This window comes from Quercus suber, unplaced genomic scaffold, assembly GCF_002906115.3.
Source record: "Quercus suber isolate HL8 unplaced genomic scaffold, Cork oak 2.0 scaffold_8, whole genome shotgun sequence".
Taxonomy (NCBI): Eukaryota; Viridiplantae; Streptophyta; class Magnoliopsida; order Fagales; family Fagaceae; genus Quercus; species Quercus suber.
Window position 1 is genome coordinate 35889 of NW_027069474.1, and position 10115 is coordinate 46003.

Below are 10115 nucleotides of genomic sequence, written 5' to 3' on the forward strand. Positions count from 1 at the left end.
AAAAATGATCAAGGGCAGTGGGTTGAGGAAATAGAAGATGTGGTGGAGGTAGCTTCAGATTATTTTCACACTCTATTTCATGTAGGAGCTGGTGATCAGATGGAGGCGTGCTTGAATGTTGTTCATAAAAGGGTGACTGAAGATATGAAGGTGGTCTTATCAAGTGAGTTCACTGCTGATGAAGTCAGAGTAGCCTTATTTCAAATGAGACCTACCAAGGCCCAGGACCCGACGATAGGAATGCTCTTTCTATCAAAAATTCTAGCATATAGTTGGTGATGATGTTGTTTGTGCTATCTTGGATTTTTTAAATAATGGAAATATGTTACCTGAAATAAATCACACAATATTGTTCTTATTCCTAAATTGAAAGACCCAAAAAAATGTCTGACTTTAGGCCAATAAGTTTATGCAATGTGATCTACAAGATTATTTCCAAAGTGTTGGCAAACAGATTGAAACAGTTACTTCCACATATTATCTCGCCCACACAAAGTGCTTTTGTACCAGAAAGATTGATTACAGACAATTTTTTGGTGGCCTATGAAACACTGCATACAATGCATGCTAGGAAGAAGGGCAAGAAAGGGTCCATGGGCATTAAAGGTAGATATCAGCAAGGCTTATGTCCGGGTGGAATGGCAATTTCTTCAAGGGATTATGGAGAGAATGGGTTTCCCAACACAATGGATAGAGAAGGTGATGAGTTGTGTCACCACGGCATCCTTCTCTATTTTAGTGAATGGCAAACCCTATGGTATGGTAAATCCTCACGTGGAATACGACAAGGAGACCCACTATCACTGTACCTATTTCTGTTATGTGTAGAAGGCTTTACAGCTTTATTGGCAAAAGCAGAATTGGAAGGGAGAATCAGAGGAGCCTTTATTTGCAGAGGAGCACCTAGAGTTACTAACTTATTGTTTACAGATGATTCTCTGTTGTTTTGCCAGGCTATACAGAATGAAGGAGAGGCTGTTGTGGAGATTCTCCAAACATATGCAAACGCTTCAGGCCAAAACATAAATTTGGAGAAGTCTTCTGTTTATTTTAGCACTAACACAACTGGAGTTCAGAAGCAGCAGATGTTGCAGATTTTGGGTGTCAAGGAGGTGATGAAGTTTGAGTCCTATTTAGGGCTGCCAACTTTGATTGGAAGGGCTAAGTAACACACCTTTCTTATTTAAAAGACAGAATCTGAAAGAAGCTGCAAGGATGGAAAGGTATGCTGTTATCTAGAGCTGGGAAAGAAATTCTCATCAAAGTAGTTGCTCAATCTATGCCGACATATACTATGAGTGTCTTCCAACTTCCTATGAAATTATGCGATGAACTAGATAGTTTATGTGCCAAGTTTTGGTGGGGTCAAGTAGGCAATGAAAGGAAAATTCATTGGACGAATTGGGATAAGCTCTCAACTTCAAAGATTGAGGGTGGTATGGGGTTCAGAGATTTGAAAGATTTTAATTTAGCAATGTAGGCTAAACAAGGGTGGGGAATGCTTCAAGGCAACGACTCATTGTTGTACAAGTGTTTCAAAGCACTGTATTTTCCTCGATCCTCTTTTCTTGATGCTAAAGAATCTCCTGGGTGTTCTTATGTGTGGAGGAGTTTGGTGGCTGCAATTCCCATTCTTAGATCGGGTTATTGCTGAAGGGTGGGTAATGGGTCTTCAATAAGTGTTTTAAAGGACAAATGGATTCCCAATTACCCCACAAATGAAGTTCTTCATCCAACTAATGAGCTGGTTGATGTGATGGCTGTATCAGAATTAATTGATCTAGATTCACATGTATGGAGAAGGGATGTGATCATGGCTTTGTTCCATAGAGAAGATGCTGATGCAATTACAAAGATTCCACTGAGTAGAAGGGATGTTCCAGATTCAATCAGTTGGCTGCACAATAAAAATGGGAAGTTCACTGTAAAGTCTGCATACAAGGTAGCAAGAAGAATGAGAGGCAATGGGAATAAGGTTGAATCTTCAGGGGCTGTGTTGGAAAATTGATTTGGCCGGTCCTATGGAAGCTTAGTATTCCAAATAAAATTAAAATTTTTGGTTGGAGGTTATGTAATGATATTCTACCTACACAAACCAATCTTGTGAAGAGAAGAATCATCAATGAAGACAAATGTCCTATATGTACAAGGGAGGCGGAGATAGCTATTCATGTGGTATGGGCCGTGCTGCTATAGCTGATGTGTGGGCTGGGAGTATACCAAAACTGTAGAAAGGAAACTCTGTTTTCCGAGATATCCTACAGCTGATGGAATATCTTGTGGATCGACTTTCAACTGAAGAACTGGAGCTGTTTTGGGTGCAAAGTTAGCTCATATGGAACCAACGTAACTGTGTATTGTATGGAGGACAACTGAAGAACCCAACCAGTCTGAACAAGAGGGCTGAGGAGTTTTTGCAGGACTTTAAGCAAGCCCAAGTGAATTTAACAGTGAGTCCAATGGAGCAACCAAGTGGTGAAGTGTGGTAGCCACCTCCATCAATGGTATAAAAATTAAACTTTGATGCAGCAATTTTTTCAGAATGGAGAAATCTGGTATAGGAGCAATAATTAGAAATGAGAGGGGAGAAGTTATGGCCGGTATGTTTGCTATTGGGCCGAGGATTGAAACAAGTGAGGAAGCTGAACTTTTGGCGTGTAGAAGATCTCTTGAATTTGNCCTTGTTGGAGTAGGAGCTTGGAGGGCTTAGGTACATCGGGTAGATTAGGCTTGGAGGGTCTCTTGCTTACTCATGTATCCCAACTGATTGTCTAGTGGATCGATTTCCGCTTGGAGGGCGGCGGAGAGGTTTTTCGCCGAGTTCTTTGGTTTCCTCTTCGAAAACACGTCTCGGTGTTTTCTGTGTTTGCATCCTTCTTCCCTACTCTTGTTCATTTCATTATTACTGCTGTGTTGCTTTAATTATGGATTAGAGTAGTTGTTTTGCTTATATGCTTGTGTTTACACTATTCCGCACTTATTATTAAGTTAGTGTAAAATCAACCAAGCTATAATTTTAATTTGGGGGTCTAAACAGCTCTTGTGTTTTCAACACGTTTTCGAGCTTTCAAAAATAAAACCAAATTTCTTAAATAATAATATTTCATATCTCTCTCTCTCTCTCTCTCTCTCTCTCTCTCTCTCTCTGTGTGATGAGGAGCCAAAGCCAACAACAACCACTATCACTCTAATGCGATAGCCAATCCTTCAACTCAAACTCCATCGTTCTGACCAACGTCCATGTGCGATAAGGAGCTCGTGGGATGCTATTGCCACACAAGGCGGCGACGATCTGAGGCTAGGTCCATGCTGGTCGAGCTTGAGACGAGGATATCCGAGTTAGGTGGTTCAGGATCGATTGGATCTAGTTTTCTTTGGGGTTGTTGGCCACGGATCAAGCTTTGTTGTGGATATGGGTTTAGGATGGTATTGGACGGTTGGGGTATTGGTGGATTTGGGTTTGTAGTCAAGGATTGTAGGATTAGTTTGAATCTTTGAATTTAGGGCTTTGTTCGAAATATCTAGAATTAGTTTGAAGCTGGGTTTGGTGGATCTGTATCTGGGTTTTCTTTTAGGCGAGGATTTAGTCTTTTAGAAGCAACACGGCCTATGTTGATTTAAGATTGTTGGACTAAATTGTTGTTTAGTTACCAAGAAATTGCAAGAAAGGAAAAAAATATATATCAATAAAATAAAAATGAAATTTTGCTAGTTAAGAAAATTGTGATAAACTTAGAAGAAAAAAAAATACAAAACGGAAAAAATTAGTAAAGAAAAGAAAATTATTTTTTAAAGTTGATGTGGTTTTTTTTGCCACCTAAGCGCTGACATGGCCACTTAGACTTAGACACATCAGTATCTAATAGAGTTTTTTAATATTAAATAAGCCAAATGTACAAATTGTTTGCCATATAAGCATTTTTCGTTAGTGAGTTAACAATAAACACTAAATTAACTGTAAATTTACAATAGTAAGGACCAAATTGACTATACCAAAACATAGGGACCAAATTAACTATGACTTCAAAATGTAGAGACCAAAATAGTGTTTTCGCCTTGAATAAAACAAACTCTACATATTGTATAATTTCTCAAGCAATACAATAAGACCCGTATATAGTAGAGGTGGCAATTTTTACCTAAACCTATTAACTCACCCATGACCCACTTAATTTGGTAATATTTGGGTTAAATGGACAAGACACAAATGAGTAATTCAATTAAATAAGTCTTAGTAGGTAAGCCAACTGGGTACTCAAGTATCCATCTAAAATTTAAAGTTTGATACATAAATATATATATATATATATATATAGAAGGAAGAATAGAAGGAAGAAGCTACGGTAAACCTTAATAAGCTAAACCAGCTGCCACTTCTTCCATCTAATGAGGAGAAATTTTCACACTATGCAGTTTTTTCTTTTGGTTGATTAGCAAAATAAAAGTTTAACTTTTACTTACAATGCAACGACATGGCATACACTATCAGAGTAGGAGCAATTGCAAAAGAGAGAATTGTTGTACGGTGGCTTCCATTCCAATTTTGGCGTTAACCAACTTAGGTCATTTCTGCATTGTTCCACGTTGGTATTCAAGTCTTTCTTTCCCAATTGTTCAGCTATTTCACCAAGGGCTTTCACTGCATGATAAATCAAACTTAATCAATTTCCTTTTAACCTTATACCTTTTTTGTTGGCTTTAGATTTTTTTTTTTTTTCTTTTTGAAAAATAATTACAACATGCTGTTAATTCCACAGCTCGAACCCTTTCCCTCCTAGACCCCCAAGCACTTTGTATATGAGGAGGTGCCAATTCAGTTACAAGGCCTTTAGATTTAATATAGTCAATAGCATTCAAATTCCTTGACCAAGTAATAAATTCAAATAATGTAATATTATGATCATAAAAATATTAATTAAATTTTAACTTAAAAATGTTATATCCACAACATTTTCACAATAAATTTTAAGTACTATGTTACTATTAGCTATTATGGGCGAACAAAAAAGTAATTTAAATTAGAACCATAAAAACTTATCACCGTAAAACTTGAACCTTGAGATGTGCATTAAAAATTTTAAGAAAGGGAAAAAAATCCAATTGTAATGCCTTATTAATGAATAAGAAATGAGCTTCCTCAAGCAAATTAAAAGATTTAAGATCAAAATCTTCAAAGTTATCTCAAGGTCTTTTCTTCTCCCACATTTTATTTTGAGCTATGAGAAATTGAATATGCAATTGGGCTCTTTCATTGGGCCAATTGACTATGGGTACCCTATCTATATATCTATGTAAAGTACTAAAATGGTTGGGTTAATGAGGTGGCACTGAGTTTGTTAATGCCTTCATTTCAACATAATAGGTTGAGAGGCTAGAATCTCACTGTGTTTCTAATTTAGCTGTTTAGGGAAGTAAGATTTAAACATAATATTGAGGACAAAATTAATTCTAAATTTTATTATTAGTATAAGAAAAAAATGACTTAATATATTAAATGGAAAAAAAATATTAAAATAGTAAACATAAGACAAATGTAACCTATAATTTGTTTTCCCACGCTTGGTTTCAATTGATTTTTTCATGCCTAGTTTAGAGTTGGTATATGCTTAAGCTATTCATTCATAATTTAAGCTCACTATAAATAGATATTTCGAACAAGTAAAAAAATATAAATAATCAATATATAGTCATTCTCTTATGAAGTTCAAACTTCAAAGATTCATGTAAATATAAGATATTCACACAAATTACCTGAATACTTAAAAAGTAAAATTAAAAATAAATTAACATAATCTACGACATGATCACATATCTACGACATGATCATATATTTGAAAATTTTAAAATATACTATGTAGGCCTTGACTTTCTAAAGATGATGCATGAGTTTTTATTTTTTATTTTTTTTATTAGCTTAAAAGTGCCAATATTTATTCTTTCTATCTTAGATTTCATTTTGAAGTATCAAAATATGGGTTGATTGCAAAAGACTTTAAAAAGTATATAACATTGCTGAAGAATTATAAAATTCAACACATTAGTTAGAAAATATTGTGATAATATGTTATGATTTCAAGGTTACATATAAGAATATTTTCCTCGATTACAATAGGAGAGTTAAAAGTTATTTTTATAAAAAGAAGTTTCAATTTTGGAATATTATTTTATTGGTGCGATAGTCACTCCACAATTATAAATATTTGTGGGGTGTGAGGAATAAGAGCCAGAATTCAAATCTCTAAAAGAGAGCTCCACACACATATACACTTAAATTAGATTAAAGTAGGTTGCGATGTTGACTTGGGTTTTTAGTCACTGTGGTTGATTAAGTTTGGTTTGGGTTTTTGGTTGGGTTGATCATGGTGATTTTTGGTTGGGTGCCAATAGTGTTGTTGTCAGTTGTGGGTGATCTACTAGTGGGTTTTTTGTTGGGTTAATCACAATAAGTTTTTGATTGGGTGTTGGTGGATCATGGTGGTTTTGGGTTTCGATAGTGCATTGGTGATGTGAACTAGTGGGTGAGATCATGGTGGTATCAATGGTTGCTATAGGTTGTGGATGATTCTGGTGGTGTCATGGGTTATAGGAAAATGAATTTTTATTAGGTTGTATACTTATATGTTAAAAGAATATGAGATGTATGGTGTATTGTTAAGTGATGTGTTAAAATAAATAAAGCAACCTTTTGAGGTGCAAATTAAAGGTCCATTTAGGAACCGCTTATTTTACTAAAATTAAAAAAATTTTGCTAAAAAAAAAAATTGACTTTTGGAGCAATGGAACCCACTTTTTTTTTGAAACAAAAGCATATCATTCAATTAATCAAAAAAATTAGCATCTTGGTACAAAGCTTTCCTAGCTATTGGAGGAACATCGCAATGGAACCTGCTTAATAGTGCAATGAAACCCACTTTAAGAGAAAAATAAGCTAAAAAATAAAATAAACTAACTTTTTCTCAAATCCTAAACACAACCTAAATACTGGCTTCGTTTGGTACACCCACGCAAACACATGTTTTCAGTTTTTAAATAACATTATACGTATTTTCACACACTTTTTCATCCACACATATTTTCACACATATTTTCAAACGCATATTTTCAATTTTTAAGTGCATGTATCAAATACTACCTAAATTTTTTAACATCCCAAATGTGAATACTCTTATCCCCAAAAGATTTGAAAAACAAGCAAAAGTAAATCACCCATGCAGTGTACGAAGAAAAATCAATCACCGTCCATACTAAAGTTGGTGATGAAGGAAAGATTTGAATCTCGTTCCCGTTCTATAGTTAAGAATTTTTTATTTATTTTTTTATTTATTTTTTATATAACACGTTCTATAGTTATAAAGCTAGTGCAAAAGAGTCTTCAAAAAAAAAAAAAGAAAAAAAAAAAGAAAAAGAAAAAGAAAAAAGCTAGTGCAAAAGAGGGTGAGATTGAGAATTAAAAATTTTAATTTTCAATCTTAACCACAGGTGAGAAAAGTTGAAAAATTAAAAATTAAAAATAAACTCTGATACTCTCAATCATTGAAAAATTATTGCATCTCCTGAGTCTCAATCCCGGAAAGAAACATGTCGCTGGGATGATATATCATGTTTGAAAAAGACAAAGGTCCATATATATCATTTATATATATATATATATATATTCCAAATTTCGGTGGGTTTGAAGGTTTTTAATATATATATATATATATATGTGTGTGTGTGTGTGTGTGTTTTAGATTAAAATTGTGCGCTGTTTAACTTTTCTCAAAAATAAAAAACAAAATTTGACTTGACAAAAAATTATTAGAGGTTTTCTAAGCTTCCTTATAGAACCCTTTTCTTTTCTTTTCTTTTCCTTTTTTAAAGAAACAAACACACAATGACACACATACATCAATATAGAACTTAAACTAGTAAAGTAATTAAATAACAATAATCAATCAGAGCAATATATTGGATATCAACTATACTGTTTTCGCCTACTCCTTCTAATGCTGACGATTTTTTTTTTAACACAGCTGAATGTATAGATGTCCAGTTTGAAAGAACAGATTTGATCCTATGTATGAAGTAAAAATATACAGAAATATTATATAGATAGAAAACAAAGCAAAGAATGTCCTGACCTTCATCACTATGAATTGTCCCTGTTCCAGGTTGTACTGCCATGCGCATAAGTAACAAGAACACTGTAATGCTAATGTAAGGAAGAGCAAGCCTCGCCATTATTAATTGTTTGCTGTGCCGACTAGCTATTCCACGAGCTCTGTTTGCAAAGTCCAGAAAGTCTGATATGCCATGTATATAGATGTACTTGTTAAATGTTAAGGGACCCTATAATTTAAAGAGTAGGGCCCTTAACATTCAATAATTTTTGCTTTCGCTTTCGAATCTTCAACGGTTAGGACTATGTCCCATTCCTAAGATAAATGAGACTTCTCCATATTACGAAGCCAACAAAAAGCTAACTTTTAATAAAAAAGCCTTGTTCCGAAATTTATTGTTGGCTTTTTAATGTCCCATCCATTTGTCAGACCTTTTTTTTAGGTTTGTCATGTGCTTTTCCGTTTAACCTTTTTTTTTTGGTCAGCTTCCGTTTAACGTTTAACTTGTTTGTTAATATGTTTCTAAAAAAAAAAAAAAAACATGTTTGTTTATATAATACTGATTTTTTTAATATTATTTTTTTAATTTCAAGTATCTTTAACAAAATTTTAAAAAAATAAATAAATAAGCGAAAAAAATTTATGTCAAAAACTGATGGATGATCTTCACATATAAGTATATAACCCGTAAAAGTCTTTAAATTACGATTATGTGGGTTTATTCTTTATTTTTTTTTTTCTTTTTTCAATTTTTACAATAGGTAGTTGAGTAGATCTGGATTTGATGCAATAGCCTTGTTCAATAGTGAACTAATGGCTGAAATTAAAAAGTTGAAAAATCATTTTAATATCAGCCCTTGAATTAGAATTTTTTAATAACCGCACGAGATCTCAATCTATAATTGAGTTGGTACGGGTGGCTCCACGTTTAAGATAGGGTGGTAATAGGATAGGATCATCCTCATTTGCAAATATATATTTATATATGTATATATATATATATATACTTACAACAAAAATTATATACTAAACTAATTTATTTTGATCACCCTAATAAAAATATTAAACACCTTGATTTAAAAATCACAAAAATAAGTTTTACAAAAATAAAAGTAATGCTACATTCAAAATATTTTCACAGTAATTTCACAACAAATCATATATGGTAAGTTGTTACTAATTCTAATTTGGGACTAATATTGACATCATCTCTTTACCCATCAATAATAGTTTGTCGCCTATGATTTGTTATGAAAATATTATAGATATAACATTTTCACAGTAATTTCACAACAAATCATATATGGTAAGATGTTACTAATTCTAATTTTGCACAAATATTAACATCATCTCTTTACCCATCAATAACAATTTGTCGCATAAGATTTGTTATGAAGATGTTGTGAACATAACATTATTCCAAAAGTAATTCTGACCCTCTAAATATAATCCTTAACCTCTTAAAAAAAAGTGTTTAAATAACAACAATAAAAATCAGCCCAAATTACAACAAAAATAAACCAAACAAAAACAAAACTAGACCAAACAATAACAAGTGAACAAATTATTCAAAAAAAAGCCTATTCAAAAAAGAAAAATTCCTAATCATTCAAATTTGTAATTCGTTGAACCTATTACATAAAAATAATCTCTAAGTTTTTTTTTTTTTAAATGGTATCAAGAAAAATATTATAGTCATAAATTCTCTATAGCAATGCTAACAGTTTTTCCCTCTTTGGCTTTGTTATTACAACAATTTTGCTCTCTTTAGCTACTTGGTTCACAATTGTAGAAAATATCATCTCTCTCTCTCTCTCCCCACATTTCTCTCTTGTCTATTATCATTTTAGACTCTCTCTCACTTTATTACTCTTATCTTACTATTCTTAGTTTTAACTTTATTTCTTAAAAGTTCTTTTTTTTCTTTTTCTTTTTTTTTCTTTTTGTCTTTGCTAGTAGAAAGAAATTATAATACTTCATCCATTTGCCTTTTTTTTTTTTTTTTTTTTTTTTTGG